Source organism: Ambystoma mexicanum, chromosome 12 (assembly GCF_040938575.1).
Source record: "Ambystoma mexicanum isolate Mex_15411 chromosome 12, UKY_AmexF1_1, whole genome shotgun sequence".
NCBI lineage: Eukaryota > Metazoa > Chordata > Amphibia > Caudata > Ambystomatidae > Ambystoma > Ambystoma mexicanum.
The window spans coordinates 1,094,767,964-1,094,793,968 of NC_090936.1; the positions used below are offsets into that span (position 1 = coordinate 1,094,767,964).

A 26,005-nucleotide genomic window follows, 5' to 3' on the forward strand; every position below is an offset into this window, starting at 1 on the left:
TGATTCATGGAATTTTTGCGCCGAAAAATGGGGATCTGTGTGCCATTCTGCCCACAAGTCTCTGTTTAACAAATGGGGATTTGCAGGCAGAATCGTGCACAAATCCCTGTTTTTCGGCGCACAAATTCCATGAATTAGCCCCTTAGACGCAAGGTTTCTTGATTAAACAATTATTTAACAGTCAGTTTGAATAAGCCTTATTTAGAAGGGAGAAAATATATGTAACACAAAAATATACTTCAAAATACGCACTCTGTTTCTGTAAATCAGTAGATACCCATTTGGGATGGCACACAGACACTTCCTACACCCTGAGGTGACTTAAATAACTAGGACACTGTGGACATTGATATATCACTGGTACATTTAGAGCAATACTGAGTTTGGTGTCAAAGAAAAGGTTTTAGGAATAAAACAATGGTTAACAAATATTCTTAAGCAGGGAAGTATTTTCTGAACCCCCAATGCAAAGTAAATTAACCCTTTCCCAACTACTCAGGTTATAGAATGTGTGACTTTTGTGGAGGGATAGTTAAAAGTACAAAGTCAGAGGACAGAAGAGTCTTTCAGGGAGCCAGGACAACCAATGTTAATTTAGCAAATGTCTAGGTGAACTGAAGCTCTTTTGGTAGGCAAGTAAGTCTTGCACAACGTTTTAGCAGTCTTTGTAGACAATTAAATCACTGTAGGAGCCACACGCTTCGAGGCTTGTGAGGGGCAAAACTGCAAGCAACTCTGCAAAAGCAACCAAGAGAAGTCTCAATTAAGAACTAGCACGGCTACAGAACAAGAGGTAATTCCCTGTAGTTTTACAGCACCTTTGGTTCAAAGAAATTGGTTCCAGCTGGCTTCTGTTCCTGTGTAGGTCTGTAGATCCTCTTGTTCCTGGGCCTCATTCGTGGGGACAAGAGGGAGGACGTCTGGGGTCTCCTGCACTACGAATTGAAGGTCAGCGGCAGCAATGGGCAAACTTCAGATCAGCAGCACTTCACGGTTTCAGCTTCTTGCGACCCTCGCAAATGGCCCCACTGCGGGTCTCGGATATCTTATGGACTTTCCTCGCATCTGGGGTCCAGCAGTCTGTTGAGGTGGCTCAGGCTTGGTCAGTACTGCTTCTTGGGAGCCCGGCAGATCTTCCTAGGCTCGGGTCTGACTCAAAGACGACACACTTGATTCTGGTGTTCCTCTCCCTGGCAATCGGTTACTGCAGCAGCAATGGAAGTATAGCCAGCTCCGAGAGGATTTCCAGTCGAGTTCTTCTTGGGGTCGATTGGTCCCACCAACCCAAGGGGAGAAGACGTCCTTTGCAGGGCTTCTCTAGTTGAGGCGAATTCAGAACTTCAGCACTGCAACAGGGCTTCACCGGGCAAACCAACGGTCCAGGAGTTGCAGCAGGCGTCTCTTCCAAGTTGTTCTTCAGATTCCTTCGTCCAGTAGTTGACACTGCCTTCCAAGCAAAAAGCCTTGCCTTTTATGCAGGTTTCTACCATTCATCCGTAGCCTAGCTCTTAATCACACAGATGGGTGGCTGTTCTCAAAGGACAGCCTGCCAGCCAATCACCTTTGGGTGCATTCCTGTAACCAAGGGGATTAAGGACAGGAAATTTGGGGCATCTCCCCCACTTCCTGCCCCTGCCAGACACACTGGAGCCAGAGGTGGGCTTCACCATTGAACGCCGCCAAAGACAAAATGACCAACTGGACCAAACCTTGTTTGGCACGCAGAGTAAATATCAAGAAGGACCTTTCCAACAAGAAATTGCGAAAAAAGAAGACTGGGGCATTTTTGACAAAATGGGCACCAATGGGTGCTTTACTGCAGCTGCAATTGCAGCCTGCGGTAGAAACACACAATTGTAAGGAAAAGGTAAACCACTGCCACCAGCCATTAATTGTAGAAAGGGTAACATAAAAATGTTACATGAGAAATGTTAGGGAGATTTTTCAGTTTAGTGCTAAATTCCTCCCGCCTTTAGAGACCTCCAGCTCTTTTGCTGAGCTTTGGGACTTTATACTTTTAATTTTGTGTTTTCTGTGTTTATTGGTTTAGGAGTCCGACAAACTCCATAGGCATCATCTTTATATTGTGACAGATAGCAGCCTCAGTGCAGCGGTACTCTTAGTTTTCCCAAAGGTTTAAATACCTTCTCTTGGTGAAACTACTGTTTGCAAGAGCAGTAAAGTGAAATTTACTTTACTTAAAATTTTAACTTTTCTGGACCGCCACAGTCTTTTCCGCATTCAGCCCTTTGTCTTTGTCTCCTCAGCGGCTTCCTGCAGGCTCGTTGCCAAGCCTGGTCTGGTTCAGTAGGACAGCGTCTCACTGGGTGGCTCAGCTGGCTCTGCCTCATTTTGGCAGCTCTCGGCAGGATTCCACCTATCATCAGCTCTGCTTCTTGCTGCGCATCCTCTGCAATCAGCTTGGTTCCTCCAGTGTCTCGCCTGCCACTCTGCACCTGTACCACTCTTTTAGCAAGCTATAACTGCCACCAGTGGGAACAAGTAGCTGCTCTAGTAGCCTCTGCACCTGAACCACTAAAGAGCCTGTTGGCCCAAATTGCATCAGACGGAAGGTCTGTCTGGAGGCATCCTTAAAGCAAATTTCAATGCAGCAGATAATGCAGGAAGATTAATAGCAGAAGGCACAGTAATAAAGCGCCACGCTTGGCTCAGGCAGTCAGGGTTTAAACCCGAGAACCAAGCCATGTGGATCGACATGCTGGTAGAGCATAACGTTCTATTCGGCAAGGCAGTGGAAGAGGCACTAAAGACAGCTAAAGATGAGTACGAGACACTAAAATCTCTCGGCCAACTCCCAAATAAACACCCAGGTCAAAGGGGAAATAATCGTTTTTGTCGCTTTTGCGGCCAAAGCTCCCACAGGGGGTTCCAACTACTACCTAAATCAAGGAACCTCGTGGGGCAGCAATCAGTTCCAGACATCACAGGGATTCACCCAAGGCCAGTGCAGGGGCCGCACTAGGGGTAGAGGCAGCCCCGCCAGGGGTGGCACGCCACCTATTAAACAGTGACGTTCCGCTTCGGGTCCCTTCCCATGCATCCCCAGTAGGGGGGCGCATTTCCACCTTCACCCATGCATGGGAGGGAATCACTTTGGAAAGATATGTGCTGTCCGCAGGATACTGTATTGTTCTATGAGCGCACCCCCATGACCATCCTCCAAGACAGAAGGTACACTCGTTGGAGCACCAGAAAATACTTCTCGAGGAATTTGACACTCTCCTTGCAAAGGACGCCATAGAACTCGTCCCGGGCAACCAGGTAATACCCCTACTAAAAAAAGGGGATTACATGGCAACATTGGATATGAAAGATGCCTATTTTCGGTGTCCAGTCATTTGGTCGACTGAAAACTGGTCGAATGACATTTGGTCGACACAATTTGGTCGAAAACCAAATGGTCGAATTTTTTTATTATTTATATATTTATTTTTCGGGTTTTCGTTTTTTAAAAAAAAGGGGTTTTTAGAGAAAAAAGGGGGTTGGGGGGGGGGGGGGCCCCCCCAAAAAAAATTAAAAAAAGGGGTGAAAATAAAAAAAAATAAAAATTCGACCATTTGGTTTTCGACCAAATTGGTTCGACCATTTGTCTGGTCGACCAAATTGGTTCGACCATTTGTCTGGTCGACCAATTTTTTTCGACCAAATGTCTGGTAACCCTATTTTCATAGTTCAATGTTCCCAGCGCACAGAAGTTTCTTGTGTTTCAAAATAGACAACCGGCACTACCAATTCAAGGTGCTGCTCTTCGGTATAGCCTCAGCTCCAAGGGTATTCACCAAAGTATTGGCGGTGGTGGTGGCGCACCTCCGCCGGCAAGCAATCCCAGTGTACCCTCACCTGGACGACTGGCTCATCACAGGGGAAACCCCTGTAATTTGCAGGGTAAACATTCAGAGAACAATCAACCTCCTCTTCCATTTGGGCTTCTCAATCAACGAGGGAAAAATCAAGTCTGGCGCCAAGCACCTTCAAACAGTTCTTAGGAGCTGTTCTAAACACCCAAGAGGGGTTGGCCTTTCCATCAGAGGAAAGAATTCGAAATCTGTTGCTGCAAATTCCTCAATATCAGGCTGGTTGCCAAATAAGGGTGCGCAAAGCGATGTGTTTGCTAGGCATGATGGCATCTTGCATTTACCTGGTTCCCCATGCGCGCCTGCGCATGTGACCCATGCAGGAATGGTTGGCGAAACAGTGGTCTCAAGCAAGCGGTCAGTGGGACGATCTAGTGGTTGTTTTGCCAAAACTAGTACAAAGTCTTTGCTGGTGGACAAGAGAAAATCTTACAAAGGGGAAACCCTTCTACGATCCAGAGATGCAGGCCGTCGTCACAGCAGACGCCTCCCTGGCAGGGTGGGGAGCTCACTACCTTCATCACACAGCTCGGGGTCTCTGGTCTCACACAGTGGCTCAGAACCACATCAATCTGCTAGAACTTCTGGCAGTCTTCAGAGCACTTCAGGCATTCAAACCCCTCCTATCCAACCTGTCAGTGCAGATCCTAACAGACAGCACAACGCCAATGTTTTACTTAAACAAACAAGGGGGCACTCGTTCACCAAATCTGTCCAAGCTTGCCCAGACAATTTGGAGATGGGCACTCAAATGGAAGATTTACTTGTCATCCCAACATGTTCCAGGGAATCTTAACTCTCTAGCAGATGCTCTGAGCAGGGATCCCCTTCCAGAAGAACACGAGTGGACACTACACGAAGAAGTCGTAGGAGACCTCTTCTCGGTGTCCAGTCATTTGGTCGACTACAAACTAGTCGACTGCAATTTGGTCGACGTCATTTAGTCGAAAACCAAATGGTCGAATTATGTTTTTTTAATTTATATATGTGTTTTGTGGGTTTTCGTGTAGATAAAAAAAGAAAGAAAAAGAGGGTTGGGGGGACCCCCCCCCCCAAAAAAAAGGGGTAAAAATAAAACAAAAATTCGACCATTTGGTTTTCGACCAGTTGTCCAGTCGACCAATTGTTTTCGACCAAATGACTGGCAACCCTCTTCTCTCAGTGGAGTTTCCCCACTACAGACCTATTCGCCACAAGCGAAAACAGGCAATACCCAGACTTTGCATCCAGGTTCCCCCAGCCAGGCTCCAAGGGGAACGCCCTATGGATGAATTGGTCAGGGATGTTTGACTACGCTATTCCACCAACCCCTCTGATGAGGAAGGTGGTCAACAAGATCCACAGGGAACCGATGGCGCTCATCCTAGTTGCTCCTATGTGGGCGAGACAACCGTGGTACGCACACCTATGCAAATTGGCGGTGTGCGACCCCATCAAACTCCTGTGCTGGTACAACCTACTCTCCCAGCATGAGGGACTAACAGTGCATCCTCAGCCCAACTCAATGAACATGGCAGCATGGCTCCTGAAGTGATAGATTTGGGACATCTCAATTTACCCCAGAGATGTATGGATATCAGAAAGTCAAGAAAACCTAACACAAGGCACTGTTAATATGACAAATGGAAATGATTTGTTATTTGGTGCCAGAACAAGCAAATTAATCCAGTAGATTGTACTCGTTCTAATGTCGTCACATATACGCTCCACCTATTAGATGCAGGGTTAGTGTTTAACTCACTTAAAGTACACCTGCCAGCTTTATCAGCCTACACCACGGTGGAAAGTACCAGTTGTCAAAGCATTTATGGAAGGGGTAAAGAAACTCCACCCTCCAATTTCTAACCCACCACCAGGTTGAGACCTTAATGTCGTACTTGTTAAGCTCATGGGACCCCCCCCTTTGAGCCCATGCACAAATCTAGTTTCAAACACTTGACTTATAAAACTGCCTTCTTAGTTGCCATCACATCCATAAGAAGGATCAGTGAAATTCAAGCTCCGTCAGTGCAGGATTCTTCCTTTACTGTTCATAAGGATAAACTGGTTTTACGCACTCACCCTAGGTTCTCACCTAAGCTCATTTCCAAATTCTATGTTAACCAGTCTAACGAGCTACCGGCCTTCTTCCAAGAACCCAAAAGTTCTGCTGAGGTGAAACTCCACACACTTGATATGAGGAGGGCGGTCCTCTACTACGTAGACAAGACCAGGCCGCAAAGAAAGACAGATCAACTATTCGTCTCCATAGCTCCAGGCAGAGAGGGAGATTGTGTCTCTAAGAATGCCATCTCTAGGTGGATAGTCAGATGTATCCAACTGTGCTATTCCCTTTCGAATAAGACACTGTCTTTTACGCCAAGGGCCCACTCTACAAGAGGTACTGGAGCCACTCTGGCTTTCATTGCAAATATACACCTTGATACTATTTGCAAAGCAGCTACATGGAGCTCTATTCACACCTTTACTCAGTACTACTGCATTGACACTCATTCCAAGACAGATACTCAAGTGGGACAAGCGATTTTAAGACATTTGTTCGCTCATGACCCTTCTCACATCCCACCTCCTTCTAACGCTGCTTGCTGATCTATGCACAGCATGTGATCTAAGCAGATTCCTCAAGCCTCAGAAGGGATACATTACTCACCGTAATCGTATTTCTGATGCTTGTATCTGCTTAGAGTCACATGCGCCCGCCCTTCCTCCCCTCTGAGAGAAGGCGCATGGATGCTTTTAGTCTTATCTATCTTATCTGCTTGGATACTCTACTCACGTTACTCCTCATGTCCGAGCAAATGCAATCTGAGGGTCCTACACGCGTGGGGGATCATGGGTACAGTGGATGTCACACTAGGGATAGTATTACTGGCAAGCCCTAGTTAGACACCCCTTTTCAAGTTTCTAAAAACAAACTGTAATACTCTGCAGCTTCCACTAGATGTCGGCCTATGCACAGCATGTGAATCTAAGCAGATACAAGCATCAGAAATACGATTACGGTGAGTAATGTATCACATATCTATCTATCTATCTCGCGTGGGGGGGTGCAGGACGGGGAGGGGGAAGCGGCAGCGTTTCGTGTACTCCACCCAAAGATCAAAACTCTCAACCTTCACACTTGGTATCTGAAAGGTTGAGATATAAGGATTAGGACCTCCCGGATGATGTGATGGAGGTGTTTCTTTCGGGCAGGCGGCCGGCAACCACCCTGTACCGTTGCCGTAAGTTTTGTGACTGGTGCAGAGGACACGATGTAGGTCCTTTTCAGTGTTCCATTCTCATGGTTCTGTCTTTCTTGCTTTCTTTGGCCCACAGGGGCCTTCGAGTAGGTACTATTAAAGGTTACCTGGCGGCGCTGTCCATCTTCAAGTGCTCGTCTGAAGAATGTTCTTATTTTAAGATTCTTTTGATTTACCAATTTCTAAAGGGGCTCACTAATGTGTTCCCGCCTTCCCTGTTTCAGGTGCCGGGATGGGATCTGAATTTGGTGTTAAAATTCCTGATGGGTGCTCCATGAACCTTTGCAATCTTGTCCTTTGAGACTGTTGTCTTTCAAGACGGTTTTCTTGGTTGTGGTTACATCCGCTCGCAGAGTGAGTGTATTGAAGGCACTTTCATCTAAGCCACTCTTTACGGTGTTCCACAAGGATAAGGTTGTACTGAGGGTACGTCCTTCCTTTCTACCTAAGGTAGTGGCTCAGTTTCATTTAAGCCAGAATGTGGTACTTCCTGCTTTCTATCCTCCTCCTCATCCTGCTAAGGAAGAGGGAAGGTTCCATAGGTTGGACCCTAGGGGAAGTGAGCTTTTATATTTCTAGGATGTCCAGGGTCAGAGTGGGTAATCAACTCTTTGTGGGTTATGCTGGACACTGATTGGGCCAGGTTGTTACCAAACAGACCTTGTCCACGTGTATTAGCCTCATCATTATTGAATGTTACAGATTGGCGGGCAAGGACCTACCGAAGTGTTGCGATCTCACTCCACTATGGGCGTGGCTACTTCCACAGCCCTGCAGCAGGGAGTTCCTACTAGGAATATTTGTGACGCAGCAACATGGTCTTCTATCCACACCTTTGTCAAACATTACTCCCTGGCTATGCTCCATGGTCAAGATATGGCCTTTGGTAAAGCAGTTCTTTATTCTGCCATCTGATTGGGTATTCTAAATACTTCTCCCTCCTCCATTTTCTGGTACTGCTTTGGGAGTCTGTCAAAGATGTGGAATATGTTGGAGGACACAATCCATTCGAAGAACAAGTTACTTACCAACTGGTAACGTTCTTTCGACTGGATGTTACTCCAACCTATTCCACATCGCCCTCCCAGCCTGCCCATCTGGTGAATTTCCTATGCTATTGCAGCTTGCATTCCCTCAAGGCTATGTGCAGTCAAGCAGGCATTGTGTACGAGCATGTCACATGTTATGGAGGAAAAAACAGAAACTGAGGCTATGGCCGCGTAACGTTCTTTTGACTGGATGTTGACATGTAATGTCCACAGCTTTGTACTTCGGAAACTTTTTCGGCAGATGGCGTACTGCGTCGATGGCATTGGGTCGATGTCCTTCGAAGGCCTCCGTCGAGGGCGATGTCACCGGATGTTAAAAATAGCACGCGCAGCGCTCGCAGCCTCAGTTCCGATTTTTCTGCAAACGTGTTTGCTTCGGAGACTCGGCGCACCTCGTGTATTCCTCATGGATAGGTCTTCTTCAACCCCTCCGACTCCGCAGTCTGGCTTCAAGATTTGCCGGGACTACAAGTCGAAAATGTCGATTACCGACCCGCATCGCATTTGTTTGTGGTGCTTGGGTGAGAGTCACAAAACAGACGACTGTTCAAAATACCAGTCATTGACTGCTAAGGCCTTGCGGGAGCGTAAGGGAAAGCTTCAAGTAGGTAGTGGTTTGAAACCCACTAAGCGTTAATCCAAGTATAAGGGCGGCATTCTAGGAAGCCTCGTCACCGGTCGCCTTCCCCATCCTCCTTGGAGGATTGCGCCACGAGGAAAGTGGATTGCCTGGCTAAGTCCTCGACTCCGGAGGAATGGGCTGCCTTTAGGGAGCAGATGTTGGCGATTTTCCAATCGCAGGGCACAGTTCCACCCGCACCTTCTAACAAAGCCGGCAAGGAACAGTCTCGATCCGTGGCTCGCACGCCTTCTGGCTCGGGTCCTCGGGTGATCCTCATCGGGAGCCTTCGAGGTCCTGTTCGGACAAGGCTCAGGATGGTCGCAAGAGACGTGCCTCCCGGTCTCTGTCCTCGTCCCCAGCGAGACCGCATAAACCGGCTCAAAATTGGCGCTGGATACGGACGTCGAAGCTTTGCTTTCGTATCAGCCCACAGCGCCGTCTGCACCTGTGTCGACGCCGAAGACATCAGCACCCTCAGCGACTAAGGGGCCTTTTGGCCGAAAGTTACCATCGGAGTTCCCGGCTACTCTGGCTCCTCCTAGGAAGGCTACTTCCAGGTCTGTGAGACCTGTTCTGAACTGCAGGCCCTTGGCTGTTCCGAGACAGGACTTTTACCTCCCTCTGGAGGACATTTATGAGGAGGAGGAGAGGTCTGATTTTGATCCTTGACCCTGTTGAGCCTGATGGGGCTCCTATCTTTTCTGGGGATAGCCAATTGGAAGAGTTGAGGCAAACTCTTCATGATGCTAGTGGTCTGGATATTTCTCCCGAAGTGGAATTTGTCAGGCCTGAGCCTGGTGCTCATGCTGAGTCGTCCTACAGGAGGCTCATGGCTAGGGCCACGGAGTATCTGGGCTGGTCCAGTCCCTCTGAAGCTTTCGTGCAAGATGATCTAACAGACATTTTAGATCAAGGTCCGTCCTCTGACCCGGTATTGCCTTTTCATCTGACATTACAGAAAAGGGTGGCGGCTCCTTGGCAGTCACCGGAATCTCTTACGGCTGTTAACAAATTGTTAACCAAAAAATACTGCCCTTCCGGTAGCGGCCCCAGTTACCCATCTACTCACCCCACTCTCTAGAGTTTGGTGGTTCAGGTGGCTAAGAGACCTCAAGGCAGGCGGTGTACCCTACCATCACTCGGGATAGGGACGAAAAACGCTTCGACGGTTGGTCATAAAAGGTGTTTTCTGCATGGAGTATGGCGCTAAAATCAGCCAACTCCACTTCTGCCTTGGCAAGATTTTCACACACTCTGTGGAACTGCGTTTCTCTTGCAGCTGAGCATATTCCCGAAGGGGAAGAGAGGGATGGGTTCCTTGTTCTCGTGCAAAATGGCAAGGATGCCATGTATGAATCCCTTCAGTCGGGTTTGGTCATACCCGACGGCGTTAGCCGGTCCATGGCTGCGAGCACCGTTATACGCAGATTTGCGTGGTTGCTGAATTCGGGGTTTGCCCTGGATGTGCAAACCCATCTTTTTTTTTTTTGTTTTATTTATTTTTATTAGAATTTGTTGCACACAAGGTAACAAGCATTACACAGGAAATTAACTGACATTTGAATTTGTATCATCGGAAAGGACATTCTATGACAATCTAATCGCACATTTTCAACATTGACCTTACAAACTTACGGTACCCAAGTAACCTCACTGTGATATAGCAGTATTTTCCAACAATTCTTTCATCTTTTCCTCCCCCCACCCCGCAAGATTTTGGGTACTTCTGCTGAGGATGGCATTATTCAATGATCAGCGAGCTGTTCGGTAGTTGTTAGAAGCGTTAGAGGCATTTGAGGTGTTAGTGGCCCCCTTGCTGGGGGAGTTATCGTAGTATTTCTCTGCAGTGCATTGCATGGTTTGCTGGCGAGGAGACCTCCTACGGTTCAAGACGTGGGATTGGTCTGTCACTTGGCATTAGAAACCCATCTTTTGAACATGCCCTTTGATGGCACGATCTTGTTTGGCAGCAAGGCTGACGAGAGCCTTGAGAGGTTGCAGACCTCAAAAGCTGCAGCGAAATCTTTGAGCGCAGCTGTGCGTCAACCTTTGCGTTTCGTCCTAGGGGACAGCAGTGGAGGGGAGGTTCTTTTCATTACTACTGCTCCTTTGGTAGAACGAGAGGAGCCGCCAGTCAAAGGGGTCAGCGTAAAAGTACCCATGGTGGTCGTGGAAATAGAGGTGCCAAAGCCGCTCAAGCAGCTGCCTCTTTGCCTTCAGGCATTGCCGCAGCCGCTCCAAAACAGTCATGAGGCCATGTCCCATGGTTCGCCGGTTGGAGGCAGACTGTCTCAGCACCTCGAAAGAATGGCGAGCTATTATTCGGATGCATGGGTTCTGGATACCATAGGCCACGGCTACTGTATTCCCTTCCTAAAGCGGCCTCACAACAATCCACCGGGGAATCTCTTTGAAGTTTCCAAATCCGCTCCTTGTGCAGGAAATCTTAACCCTGCTAGAGAAAGGCGCCATAGAACTGGTGCCTGTAGCGGAGAGGAGCAAGGGATTGTATTCCCCTTATTTTTTGATTCCAAAGAAAGACTGGGGATTGAGACCCATCCTGGACTTGTGTTGGTTGAACAAACTTCTCAGGAAGGACAAGTTCAAGATGGTCACTCTTTCTCAAGTCTTCCAGGCCATTCAACTTCAGGATTGGTTGGTGTCTCTGGACCTTCAGGATGCTTACTTTCATGTGCCGATTCATCCCAAGCACAGAAAGTACCTGAGGTTTGCGGCTGGTGACTCGCACTTTGTTTCGGGTCCTGCCATTCGGATTGACCTCTGCCCGAGGGTCTTCACCAAGCTAGTGGTGGTGGTGGCAGCGTATCTCAGGAGAGGTGGGATTCATGTCTACCCTTACCTGGAAGACTGGCTGATCCGAGCGCACACTCCCAAGCAAGCGTTGGATCACCTCAGTCTCACCTGCCGCTCCCTCCACAAGCTGGGCTTCTACCTCCAATTTCAAGAAGTCACATCTGACACCTTTCCAACAGCTCCAGTACGCCTCCCAAAGTATGGACTCATCACATTGTGCAGATGGTGAACAAATTTAAACGTGCCTAGTGTCTCCCGGCTTTCAAATTCTTAAGGTTGCTCGGCCTCATGGCATCCTGCATTTTTCTGGTGCCAGAGGCCAGGCTGAGGATGAGATCCCTGCAATGGGTCCTCAAGATGAAGTGGTCGCAGTTCTCAGGCAAGATGTAGGATCCCGTTTAGATTCTAATCTGTCTCCCAGGATCTTCTGTGGTGGGCCGACGAAGGGAACTTGATGAAGGGGGAGGCATTTTGGCAACCATTGCCGGAGGTGACTGTAGTGACTGATGCTTCCCTCACAGGATGGGGCGCTCATGTCGATGACTTGACCGCCAGCGGTCGTTGGTCTCTGTTGGAGTCCAAACTCCACATCAATCTGTTAGAGCTGAGGGCCATCCGGCTAGCCCTGAAGGCTTTTCTGCCGTCTGTGCGGGGGAAGAATGTCCTGATCATGACGGACAACACAGTGGCCATGCATTACCTGAACAAAAAAGGGGGTAGGGTCACTCTTGTTGTGCAGACGGGAAATGCAGCTCTGGTTCTGGGCAATCCAGCAAGGCATTTTGCTATCGGCGGTTCATCTGGCGGGAGACGAAAATGCGGTGGCGGCGCTCTGAGCAGGCACAGTAGGATCTCTCACGAGGGGGAGTTGGCTCAGGAAGTCCTTATGGAGATCTTCGCCCTTTGGGGAACCCCACAAGTGGATCTCTTCCCCACCAGTGCCAACCGGAAGTGCGAGAGATTCTGCTCTATGGAATTTCCTCCGAGAGGAGCCTTAGGAGATGCATTCGTAGTGGAATGGTCACTCCCACTGCTGTACATGTTTCCTCTAGCCCCCGTCCTTCCTCAAGTGTTACGGAGGTTCGGATCCCACATGATCTTCATTGCTCCGGATTGGGCCAGGAGAGCGTGGTACCCGGACCTTCTAGAAATGTCCATCTGCCCTCAACTCAGTCTTCCCTACCGAGTGGGATCTGCTCTCACGAGAGGAGGGTCAGGTTCTCCATTCAGAGGTCAGGACTCTCAACCTTAATGCTTGGTATCTGAAAGGTTGAGGTATAAGGATTGGGACCTCCTGGATGATGTGATGGAGGTGTTGCTTTCGGCCAGGAAGCCACCCAGGAAGCCAGCAACGAAATCTCTGTACCGTTGCCACTGGCGTAAGTTTTGCGACTGGTGCAGAGGACAAAATGTTGATCCTTTTCAGTGTTCCATTCCTATGGTTTTGTCTTTCTTACTTTCTTTGACCCACAGTGGCCTTCAAGGGAGTACCATTAAAGGTTACCTGGCGGCGCCGTCTATATTTAAGCGCTTGTCTGAAGAATGTTCTTACTTTAAGATTCCTTTGATTTCTCAATTTCTTAAAGGACTGACTGTGTTCCCGCTGTCCCCTTTCCAGGTGCCGGTTTGGGATTTTAATTTGGTGTTGCAATTTCTAATGGGTGCTCCGTTTGAACCTTTGCACTCTTGTCCTCTGAGATTGTTTTTCAAGACAGTGCTCTTGGTTGCGGTTACTTCCGCTCGCATAGTGAGTGAATGCAGCCACTTTCATCTAAGCCGCCCTTTACTGTGTTCCACAAGGACCGGGTTGTCCTTTGAGTACGTCCTTCCTTTCTACCTAGGGTAGTATCTGAATTTCATTTGATCCAGAAAGTGGTTCTTTCTTTCCTCCTTCTCATCCTGGTAAGGAAGAGGAACGGCTCCATAGATTGGACCCTAGAAGAGCTCTGAGCTTCTATATTTCTAGGATGTGTTGGGTCAGAGTGGACGATCAACTCTTTGGTGGGTATGCTGGTCAACGATTGGGCCAGGCTGTGTCAAAACAGACCTTGTCCAGGTGGATTATCCTCACCATTACTGAATGTTACAGATTGTCGGGTAAGGAACCTCCTAAAGGGTTGCACGCTCATTCTAGTAGGGGCATGGCTACTTCCACAGCCCTAGAACAGGGAGCTGCTATTAGGAATATTTGTGATGCCGCCAGATGGGCTTCTATCCACACCTTTGTCAAACATTATTCCCTGGATATGATCCATGGTCAAGATATGGCCTTTGGTAAGGCGGTTCTTTATTCCGCCATCTGATTGGGTACTCTAAATTCTTTCCCTCTCCGTTTTCTGGTACTGCTTTGGGAGTCTGTCAAAGATGTGGAATACGTTGCAGGACACAATCCATTCGAAGAACAAGTTACTTAACAACTGGTAACGTTCTTTCGATTGGATGTTCCTCCAACGTATTCCACATCGTCCTCCCAGCCTGCGCCTCTGAAGAAATTTCCTATGCGATTGCAGCTTATGTTTCTGCAAGGCTAGGTGCAGTCCAGCAGGCATTGGATTGGTGCCACATGTTATGGAGGAAAAAACTTAAACTGAGGCTACGGGCGCCGTGCGTCCTATTTATAAAATCCGGTGACGTAGCACTCGACGGAGGCCTTCGAGGGACATCGACCCAATGCCATCGACGCAGTACGCCCTCTGCCGAAAAAGTTTCCGAAGGACACAGCTGTGGACATTACATGTCAAAGATGTTGAATACGTTGGAGGAACATCCAATCGAAAGAACTTTACCAGTTGGTAAGTAATTTCTTTTTGGTTATGGAGTCTAACCAACTGTATAGGCATCATCTTTTACAATTGTGTCACAAAGGACCTTCAGTGCAGTGCCACAGGGAAGACTTCTGGATTTCTCAAGGTTTAAATACCTTCTCTGGGATAAACTACTGTTTCCCAGAGCAGTAAAGTGAAATTGACTTTACTTACTTGCTAGACCCAGCACCCCCTATTTTACAATAGAGTGCTGGAGGGGTTAGTTAGTATCCCCTGTGTCTAAATACTCATGTAAAAAATGTTATGTTACCCTTTCCTCAATTGATTGGCTGGTTGCAGTGGTTTCGTTTTGAACTACCTTGGTTTGCATTTACCGCAACTGTTCGCGGCTCCGGTAAAATAACCACGGGACCCATCTTTTTCAAAATGGCATCCAGCCAGCTTTGCTAAAATGGTCCCCGGTCTTTGTTTTTCGCTATGTCTTTTGTGGAAAGGTCCTTCTAGAGATGTCCTTTGCGTGCCAAACCAGGTTTGGTCTCTTTGTTCGGTTCGCCTTTGGCAGGGTTTCTGGAGTGAAACCCTGCTTAGCCCAGACACTCTGGAGTCAGAGGCGGAAGTGAGGGAGGTGCCCGAAACTCCCTGTGCTTAGTCTCCTAGGAGACCCAAATGAACTCTGTGGTGATTGGCTGGCTGACTGTCCGCAAGGACAGCCACCCTGCTGGGTGAGTGACAGCTAGGCTGGTATGAATGGGAGAGAACTGAATAAAAGGCAAGTCTTTTGGCTTGGAAGGTAGCGTCGATCACTGGAGGAAGGAACCGAAGAAGAGCGCCAGCTGCAACTCCTGCACCGTTGGTTTGCCAGGTAAAGCCCTGCTGCAGTGACTACATGCCAAGTTCGCATCGACAGAGAAGTCCCTGCAAAAACGACTTCTCCCTTTGAGTTGGAGCTGTTTGAATTTCCTCAGTGCTGCAGGAAACCGTATAGCCCGGGAGAGGGACACCAGATTGTGTGCGTTACTTTTAAGCTGGCCTAAAGCTTTTGGAAGATCCTCCGGACTCCCACGAAGCAGGACTGACTAAGCCTGAGCCCCCTCCCCAGAGTGCAGGACCCCAGAAGCAAGGACAGTCCACCTTGACAGCCAGGAACCGTGCTTATTGCTATTTGCTGAACGCGAAACAGCCACTGAAAGTACAGTTTGCCTGTTTGCAGTTTTGATGGTGCCAGCACAGTGCAGGAGTCCCCCGACGTCCTCCCTCTTGTCCCCACGACTGAGGTCCTGGAACAGTGAGATCTGCAGAGCTGCACAGGAACAGAAGTCCTCAGCTGCATCTTTTCTTCTTTACAAAGGTACTGTAAAATAAGTCTGAGAGAACTTACCTCTTAATGTAGAAGTGCTTGTAACTTCCACAACTCGCAAGCCTAATCAGCTTGTGGCCCTACATTTGATTCTTCTTTTCATCAAATACTCCTAAGAACTTGTGCTAAGACTTTTCCATTACTTACCAGAAGTGCTTTATCCTATCCAAGACTTTTGCCTATTGACTTTGGCTTTAGCCTATTGAATTGAATGACTCTTCTAGCGAACTTTAAAAGTATCTGCACTGCTTAAGAATATTTGTGGTCTCTTGTGTTCTAATAACCTTTATCTTTTACCAACTTTTAAAGAGTATTCTGAATGCCAACAGTATGGTATTAATGTCCCCAGCACCCTTGTTACCGAAATCACCGGTGGGTGTAGGTTGTATCTGTGGGCCATCCCTAAAGTGCCTTGTCTGATTCAGAAACTCAGTGTACAGTATTGAAGTATATGTGTGTTACTATTCTATTGCTCCCTTCTGAAGAAGACTTTATAACTGACTGATAAATTATTAATTGTGTATGCAAGAAACCTTGAGTGTAAGAGTTTATTTGAAAACCTGCAACTGTGATTCTGTGTAACTCCACTACAGCTCACATTTCCCCTCTTGAGATAAGCCTGGCTGCTGAACACACTACCAAAACTTTGCCTAACACTGATTGATTTTTTTTAATAGATTTTATCAAGCATTTTGTTAACTAACAACTCATTACTATTAGACCATCACATTTATGCACTAACTGTCTTGAGCTTACGTTTAAACATTAATAGTCCCTTTCCCATCCCCCCATCCCCTTGAGACGAGAAGAGTTGCGCTGAATGTTTGTAGGAATTGGGCAACATGTGTTTTAGTTGGGCGGCCTACCTCTGATGGGTTTGTTCATTCTTTGTAGATGTTGAGGAATAGAGCCCGTTCCGTTTCTCTGCTTGGGGATATCTAGTGAAGTGCCCCCGTAATGTTCTCCATTTCATATATTTCTCTGGCTTTCCGAACCCAATCTGTCTCTGTCTGGAGTGTTAATGATTTCCAGGTTATGGTAATGCAGATCCTGGCCGTTAGAAGTAGGAAGTGTGACATGTGGAGGAGCCTCACCCAATGGTCTTCCTGTTCTTCCAGGCCGAATAAGACTAGTCGAGGATTGCACTCCCTTTACGCTCCGTCGATCCTTTTAATCCATGCTAAAACCTCTTTCCAGAACGCATGGATTCTCGGGCAGGCCCACCACATGTGCCAATAGTCTGCTTGGTCTCCACATTCTCTCCAGCATTGAGGGCTGGTTTGGGTGAACATTTTGGCTAGGCTTCTTGGGTCGTAGTGCCATCTATGTAGGAGCTTTAAGCCATGTAGCTGGCATTGAGCCGAGATGAAGGTTTTGTGGACTGATTTACATGTTTGTTTCCACATGTGGTCATTCATTTTGGGGCCCAGATCTTTCTCCCATCTTCATTTGAGTTCTTTCTTTTTCTGATGATTGCAGAGGGAGGGTCTTGTATAGCGTGGCGATGAGGCTTCACTTAAACCGTTTTCCAGGGGTGTCAGTTCTCTTTGCAGCTCGTCCTTCCATTTGGGGGCCATTAGGACTCTCCTCAATTGTAGAAACAGGAATGGTCCAAAGGGTTTGTGTTGTAGGCTCCTATCCATTTCTTGATGGGAGATACATTGTTCTCCTTTTACCATTTGCCATACTTTTTCCAGTCCCGCTTCAAACCATTTTTGCAAGCGTTGTCGCTCGCGGATTTAATTTCTGATGGGGGGGCCCAAATGTGGCTCATGGGTGAGGGCCATGTTGTGTGTGCCTTCATTTCTCCTTTGGTCCACCATAGTTTAGTAGGTCTCCCATCACATAGTGGCTGAGTACTTGTGTTGGCAATGATGATTTTGGGGCCCCTAGCCATTCCCCTAATGTCAATGGTCTTAATCGGTGGTTTTCAATTGTTACCCATTGCTTGTGTTTGTCACCTCTCAGATGTGGCATCAGGGCCCTGATTTGGAAGGCTTGGTAGTATGTGTAGCAGTCTGGGAGCCCCGTTCCCCCCCCCCTTCCTCTTTGCACCTTGTCAGAGTGGTGTAGGCGATTTGCTGCCTCTTCCCCTTCCACAGAAACTTTAGGAGTTTAGTTTTCAGCTGTGCAAAGTGCTTTCCCGGGATGTCTATGGGAAGCATCCGATACTGGTACAGGGCTCTTGGGAGAATTACATTTTAATTGCGTTGAGGCGGCCCAGCCATGATATTGTTAGTTTTTCCCATCTGTCTATGTCTATTGCTAGGTCTAACATTACCGGAGGGAGGTTCGCTTTGTAGAGGTCCTTTGTTTTCTTTATGATATTGATACCCAGGCATTCTAACGTCTGTCGTTCTGTCACCCATGTCTTGATTCATTGCTTCAGTGTCATCTGGGTTGTTGTAGGGGAATAGCATGGATTTCTCCTTGTTCACTTTTAGTCCTGCCCATGTGCCGAATTCTTGTATGGTCCGGAGAACTTTAGGTCTTGAGGTCGATGGATCTGCTAAGTATAGGAGGATATCGTCTGCGAACATTGCAAGTTTGTATTAGTTGCTCCCTACCTTAATCCCCTCTACAGCCTTCTCGTTTCTGACTGAGTTTCCCAGTGGCTGTATTAATGAGGGCGTATGGGAGGGGAGCGAGGGGGCACCCCTCTCTAGTTCCTCTGGATAGGTTGAACTCCTGTGATAGTTTACCATTTACCTCCACTTATCCCCTGGGTGATTTGTAAATTGCCTCGATTCCTCTTATAAATCGCTCTTCGAAGCCCCTGTTCTCGAGTACGGCCCAGAGAAAGGCCCACTCCACTCAATCGAATGCTTTCTGAGTCCAGGCTTAGTAGTGCTTGATTACCCTCCTTTTCCTCTGTGTGTTCCATGATATCCAGCGATTTGCGCATGGCTTCAGCCCCTTGTCTGCCTTTTATGAATCCCACCTAATCTGGGTGAATTAGGCGGGGCATGACTTCCTCCATGTGGGAGGCCAGGATTCTTGTATATATCTTCACGTCTGTATTGGACGGTATGACTTGCAGGATGTTGGGTCTTTTCCTGCTTTGAGGATAATTACTATGTTGGCTAGTGTGAAAGATGGCACTGCCTGACCCTTTTCTTGTAAATAGTTGAATAGATTGGCCATGTGATGGGCCAGGATATCTGAGAATTTTTTTTAGAAGCCCATGGTGTATCTGTCTACCCCTGGTGCCCCTCCCGCTTTATTGCCACTTTTGTTTGTTCCGGGGATATGGCCGACTCTAGGAGTGCTCTCTCTGTTTTAGACAGGTGTGTTAGCTTCGCCCTGGTGATATAATCTTGCATTTCTGTCTCTGTCCCAGTGCCCTTTGTGGTGTACAGCTCTTTGTAGTAGTTTGCGAATTGGCTGGCTATTCCTTCTGGCGTCGTGGCATAGCCCCCTTCTTGTGTTTTAATATTGTCAGCCCATCTCTCCGCCCTTTTAGCTCTCAGTCTAGCTGCTAACATCTTATCTGCCTTGCCCCCTTTTCCGTAGAATTCTTGCTTTAGGAATTTTAGATTTTGCATAGTATCTCCAATCCCAAGCTTTTTTAATTCCTCCCTTTTTTGTTTCAGTGTGTATAGGTGTTCCTTTCGATACGTCCCCTTAGGTGTAACCTATCTTCTAGAGTAACTATTTCTTTGTCCGGTTTCTCCTCCTAAAGCCTCTGTTCCCTTTTTTTCCTGGCCCCTCTCGCTCTTATCAGTAGTCCCCTCCATGTGGCTTTCCCTGCTTCCCATGCTGTTGTGATTCCCTCTCCATTGTTGTTTATTTGGAAATATTCCTCAATTGCGGTCATCTTGTCCTGCCACAGGAGTTCATTACAGCACCACCTGGTGTCCCGATGGCCCGCTCCCTCCATGTCTAGGGTGGCAACCATCATATCGTGATCGGACCAGGCGACTGGTCTAATGGTGCTTCCCCTTATTCTTGGGTGGATTTCCTTATTAAATAATCGATTCTTGTGAAAGTATCATGGACGCTGGACCTAAATGTGTATCCCTTCTTATCAGGGTTCTGTGATCTCCATATATCTAGGAGGCCTCCCTCACTCAAGGTTTTTCCTAAATCCATTTCCTGTCTTGTTTGGGGGTTCCTTGGCTTCAATCCTTGTTGTTTGTCTGTCTATTTGTGGATTCGCCCATGTATTGAAGTCCCCTTGTATTATTGTGGGGCTTTGCTTCTCTTCATAATGGTTTCATAATGGTGGTCGGGGCCCCCACGCTGAAAACCCCCTGCCCCTGGTTGGGTGTTTATGCTCCTGCTAATATGGTCTGGGCTCCCTCCCATTCCCCCTGGACCAGTAGGAGTCTACCCCCAGCCCCATCAGTGCGTGCACCTCTGGATTGATCAATTTGATCCTCTTGTGCAGTATTATGCCTATCCCTCCTCTTTTGTAGTCAGCTGAGGCCCAATATGTTTGACCCACTCCTCTTCCTCTCATCTGTCTTTTGTGCTTTAAGCCTGGTCTCCTGAATGAAAAGAATGCTGAGTGAGGCTCTTTCGAATTCCCTCAGGACTAGCAACCTTTTAGTGGAGGTGTTAAGTCCCTTAACATTGAGTGTGCTCACCTTTAGGGTGTAGGTCCCCGGCCCTGATCTTAAGTTCCCTTCCATTCTTAAGTTGGGATTCCTCTCTCATGTCCTCTTCCTCCCCATTCAACCGCTTTCCTTTCATGTTACCCTGTCTCGTGTGATCTATCTTGCTTTGCCCTCGTCAGTCTCTCCCCCCCCTTAAACCTGTAAACATAACTAAACAAATGTGACCAGTCTTTAACATAGTCCAAGGTCTCTGAGGTTGAGACGCCCTCCTAAAACTGTTGGCCACTAGGTTTTGAGCTCACCCCTCACCAGGGAAGCCCTTGAATAATCCCTTGCCCTTCTTTCCATACCTTGCCAGGCTTCTTTGATCGTTTGTCAGGTCTTGTTTTTAGTGGTCAGGGAGGCTGTGAGGTCAGTGGGGATCCCAGTTTAACATATTTTCATCCCACCTTACTTCTCTTTCGTCTTTGGGGTTGTACTTCTGCGTTGTGTAATCTTGGTGAGTGGGTTCCTTGGGGGCCTTACGGGCCTCTGGTATCCATGGTTTCCGTTTAGATGTTTTAAAACTTGCCTCGCTTCCTCAAGTGAGAGGACTCTGCAGTCTTCTCCTTTGGTTTCAAATGTCATTGCGAAGGGGAAGCCCCATCTATACTGGATTCCCTGTTCTGTGAGCCAGGTGGAGAGGGGCTTGCATTCCCATCTGCGGCCCAATGTAAGGCTTGACAAATCTTGGTATATCTTAGTTTTCGAGCTCTTGTATTCAATGTATTGTATTAGTTTCGCTTTGAGGAGGACTTCAGATTTTTCTTTATAGCGTAGAATTGTTGCAATTATTGAGCGTGGCCCTCCCCCAAATGCCGTACCTCCTCTGTGAGCTCTTTCTATTTGTACCATTTTACCTCCCTCCGCCTTAAATAGTTGGTTGATTATGTCCTGTATTTTAATCTCAATTGGAGCCAGTGTCTCCCTGTCAGTTTCCTCCAGTCAGATTATTCGGATGTTCGATCTCCTTTCTCTGTTCTCTATATCATCCATTTGAGGGTAATCTCTTCCTCTCTGTTCTATTTCTTTCATTCTTGCATTAAGTTTCATTTCCATCAGGTCCATGTTGACTTAGTTCCGATATGGAGGATTTTATGTCTGAGCGTAGGGCTTTAATTTCCGCCATCAGTCCTGCAATGTCCTCCTTGGTGGAGGCGTTGCTCATTATGGGGGGTGTTTTGGGTGCAGTATCTGTGTTTTGAACGCCTCTTCCCTTCTGTATTATTGGAGCCTATCCATGCCTCTTGTGGAGGGGACCTGGGGTGGGCACCCTTTCCCCCCTGGTGGTTCAATGGCGATGTTGGGGGCGGGAGGTCTTCCGCAGTTTTTTGCTTGCTTTCCAGACTCTTCTTTTGTTTAAGCTCTGTTCCTTTATCTGGGCACTGCTGGGTCTACAGGTTTGTTTTTAGTAGTCATCTAATGGGAGTTTCTCGTGGTGTTTGTCGCTCCTGTATTGGGGGGCTCTTTTTTTTCAGGTGGGCTGGATGTCTTACTTTGTGCCACTTTCCTCGGTTGTTATCAATTGCTTAGTGGTCTCAATGTCTATTTGAGGCCTTCCCCTGTTGTCTCCCCTTTCATTTTTTTTTGTGGTTTTTACCCTTTAGTGGGGCGGGGGCTTTCGCTGTGTTTGGGCCCTCTGCGCTCTTTTCCGCTGGTGAGAGGCGAGTGGGCCGGTATGGTGCCCTTGTATGCCCTGCCGGGGGCTGTTTGCTTTTGTTGCACGATTGTCTTTGCCCCCTGCTGGGTCTGGATCTGTCCCCCCTCCCCCCCACCAGTTCCAGAGAGGTTCCCTGCTTCCTTGGTATCTGGTTCTGTCTAGAGGGCCGGGGACCCCGTTGTATCAGTGGTGGGGTGGTCTGCCACCTCCCCCGTGTCCACAGGACTCTCGCTGGAGTGTAGCTACAGGGGGGGGGGCCAGCTAGGTTGCGGGTTATTCCCCTCATCTTCCGTGTCTTGGTGGTGGCCTGGGGGAGGGGGCGGCCTCTCACCTGTGGTACCCTGGTCTTCAGTGTCCTCCGCAGGTCTCTCCTGGGTTGTCTCTCCTCTTGGGTCTGTGTGGCTTGGCCTCTTGCTCCGCGTTGGAGATGTGGTGTTCCCGGGGAACTGCTTCTCTCCTCTTGGGTCCGGCTCGGGCGCCGAATGGGGTTCCTGCTGTCGTGGTGAGCTGGGGGACGGCTGTGCGTGTATCCGTCTCCTGACACGGGCTGTGCAGAGTTCAGGCATTTCTGCTTCACTCCGGACCTGGATGGGGTCTTGTGGAGTTTTGTAGTTTTATGGGCGGCACTTCCATGCTTTTTGTCGGGATCTCGTTCCGCCTTTCACTCGTTGTTGCCTTCCGGAGAGCTCTTGTGATATGTTCTCCGGTACTCAATTGCTTAGGTGGCACGCTCTTTTGGGTTTTGCGTAGGCTGGTCTCTGCCTCTGCGCTGACGGAGCTGCACCTCTGAGGGGTTGCTTTTCTCTGCTCCGGTTTGTTCGGGTGTCGGAGGGGGATCCTGCTGTGGCAGCGCCTCAGGGGACATCGGCGCAGGTCTCGGCTTCCCGCCTCAAGCTCCATAACGGTCGGGCTGGGCATGTGGGGGTCCCCTCCTCGACTCCGGTCTTGATTGCGGTTGCTTGGGCTTTTGCTACCTCCTGGGCACCTCGATGGTCCTTGCAGGATTTTCGATCCTCCCTTCCCTCGCTGTTCTTTGCAACGTTTTCTGGGTATGTGATCCGTTCGTCGATTGTTTCTCTGTTTGACTCCTTCGGTGGGGCACTGCTTCGGAGGAAGCCTTGGTGGGGGATGGGCAGCTCGCTCATATGCCGATTATTTCTCCGTTGGGGGGGTCGGCTATCCTGCCTACACCGACGTTTTATAATTTCAGCCGTGAGTTGTCTTTCTTATCCGGTCTGGGATCAGCTCTTTCTTATCTCTTTTGCTTCTTCGGTGAGAGGAGCTAGACTTCAGGCAGCCATTGCGTTCCGTGCCCCCTAGGGGTGCGATACATTGGTTTTTAACTAATATTGCTGGAAAAGGTTTTATCTAGACTTAATTGGGGGATTTTAAAAGTGCTCACATGCTCTGGGGACCTGTTAACCTTTTTCTTTCCCTTAATCTTTCCTTTCTACCAACCTCAGAATTTTACAAAGTGCAAAAAGTGCAAAAGTGATATATAAATGCCAACACTGTCCTAGTTAGTGAAGTCACCTCGGGGTGTAGGAAGTGTGTATGAAGCATCTCTAAAGAGTATCTGCTTGCTTTGCCTTGTTTCTGAGAAAGTAATTTGAAGTGTATATGTATTGTTGCACATTACCCTTTTTAATGAATGCTTATTTAAAACTGACCGTTTAAATAAATATTTATTTTACTAGACAACCTTGTGTGTAAGTGTTAGATGGATGCTTGTATTTGTGGATTTCGATGCTACAGCTCACATTTACCCCTCTTGAGATAAGTCTGTCTGCTCAGTCACTCTACCAACCTGTGTAGTACAGACCTATACAAATAGGTGGGATACCTAATACCAAGAGGACAAGACTGGTGTAGTCTCCCGCAGGGTTACTGCATCAAATCTTGCCTCACACTAACTATATGAATTCCAATACACTAATAATGTTATAATTGTGAATATAGTGTATTTTAATAGCTTCTACGATAGATCATTGAAAATATGCATCTTTCAATAGCACAACCCCATGTGTTAATAACTTTGGGTATTGGTGGCAATATCTGAAAGTAATGCAAGAGGGCCTTCACTGTAGACACACAAAATTGTTACGGAATTGTCTGTGACAATCAGATACACCTGCAGGTTATAGTGACTGTTGTATAAGTATCCTTTGAGTCCAACCTGGAGGGGTGCTATTTCATTGATTTAAAATACTTATAATGGTGGCAAAACCAAAAGGGTGTGTTGAAACGTGATTGTATTGTCCTACTGTGCATGTAAATGCATTGCACCTAGATTGGGACGTATAGGCTTTGCAGCTCTTATTGTATTTCCCAATTCACGTTTCGTGGTTGTTGGACTTAGCTGCTCTGCGATGCGCTTACAGCTTCTATCACTAGCATTTGCAAAGAATAACAACTTGCACAATATGCCTAGTACTTCATGTGAATCCAAGGCAAAAGTAAAATTGAGAAAACTAAGCTGCAGGATGAGGAGTTCAAGCAAACAGTAACGTGCAATAATGTTGTGAATGATGAGATTAGTGAATCTGAGCATCAGGATGTTGGATGGGCAGTAGTTCTGGCAGAGATCCATTGTGCATCTCCTTTCATCGGAGAACCCTCTTGTCTACACCTTTGGCCAATAACAGTACCTCTCAAGAATCTATCCCTCCTGATGTTTATTCATTTCCAATACTAACTAGAATCTTAAACCTACTGGACAAGGGCCACAATGTCACTCAGTATGATACATGAGAAGTAAAAACATCCCTCTCAGACATTCTAGCATAGGCAGGCATCTAGTGGTAGTCGGAGTATTGCATAAATCTGTCGCCCATTAATTTAAGATTGACAAATCAATATGACATGTTACTTAATGCCTTCTTCAGCGCATCTAGGGATGCATATCCTACTTGCATTTTTTTATTAGTTTTGCCATTATTGTTGAGTTTGTCCTTTTTAATCAATTGCAATTTTATGATGAGGTTAACTGACAATGTTAGTTGTGTTTTGCATTTGCTGTTCAGTATTAGTGCTGTTGGCATCTCACATGTAATTGGCTTACAACTGAGCATTTAACCCACATAAACAATATTGATATATATATCGTATATCACCATTCAGCCCACAAATATCGGGAAATGACGTGTGGTCTATTTACAGCCCTCGTCTAGAGCATTCGAGTTCTAGAACACTATACCGATTCTGTTACTTTGTATAGTTACCCCTCCAGCACTATCTGAAGTGTCATCAGGCCTAGTACGATAGTCGCTTGTTTTGTTCCTCCCCCCTTTATCCTCCCCTCTCCTTCACCTTGTGTAATTCTCCGGCTCTACCAGAAATGTCGTCAGGCCTAGTACAGTAGTCGCCTGTCTGTTTCCCATGTCGCTGTGCAGAGTATGATAGATTACTTTCACATTCTTGTTGTTCATGACCTGTAAGAATGTTGTGTATTTTCCCTTGTTCCCTCTCTTGTCGTGAAGCGCTTTGAAACACATTGTGTATAGGCGCAATATGAATAAACCATCATATCATATATCTATCTTGTGCAGATATCTTGTTTTGTAGGACAATGTCTTGATATCACCAATATTATAAACTTCAGACTTAGAAAAGGCTGAGTCAGCCTTGCTAGAGTTTGGTACTTTCTGGCATATGAATGAACACAAATCTCTGTAACAAGTGCTTAGCACTAAACTATCTTCTGAACCATTGTGGTACTCAAATCTATCAATATGCCTATCAACTTTGGTTAATTCACATGATCAATATATCCCTGACGGAAAGGTGAGAATGCGACACGGCAGGAGTTGTTGTATTGAACACACAAACTATATTTTTCCCACCGTGAACACGCACCACATCACAGGATTAATTGATGAGAGCAGAATGTACTTGTCAATAACAGTCAGGCAGTAGGATTTAGAGCCTTAGCAGCGCCCCATCAAATATCCTGACCTATGTTATTGTGAACAGTGGTCACTGACTTTGTTGGATCAGGAAGCAATGAGGGGGGTTCCCCAAGCA

At 47.3% G+C, this 26,005-nt stretch overlaps 1 protein-coding gene across 7 annotated transcripts in view; it reads left to right on the top strand.

Annotated features, from left to right (window-relative positions):
* TASOR2 (transcription activation suppressor family member 2) overlaps positions 1–26,005 on the top strand; it is a 1,665,218-nt gene that overhangs the window by 442,514 nt on the left and 1,196,699 nt on the right. The gene's annotated exons all lie outside the window — the stretch shown is intronic.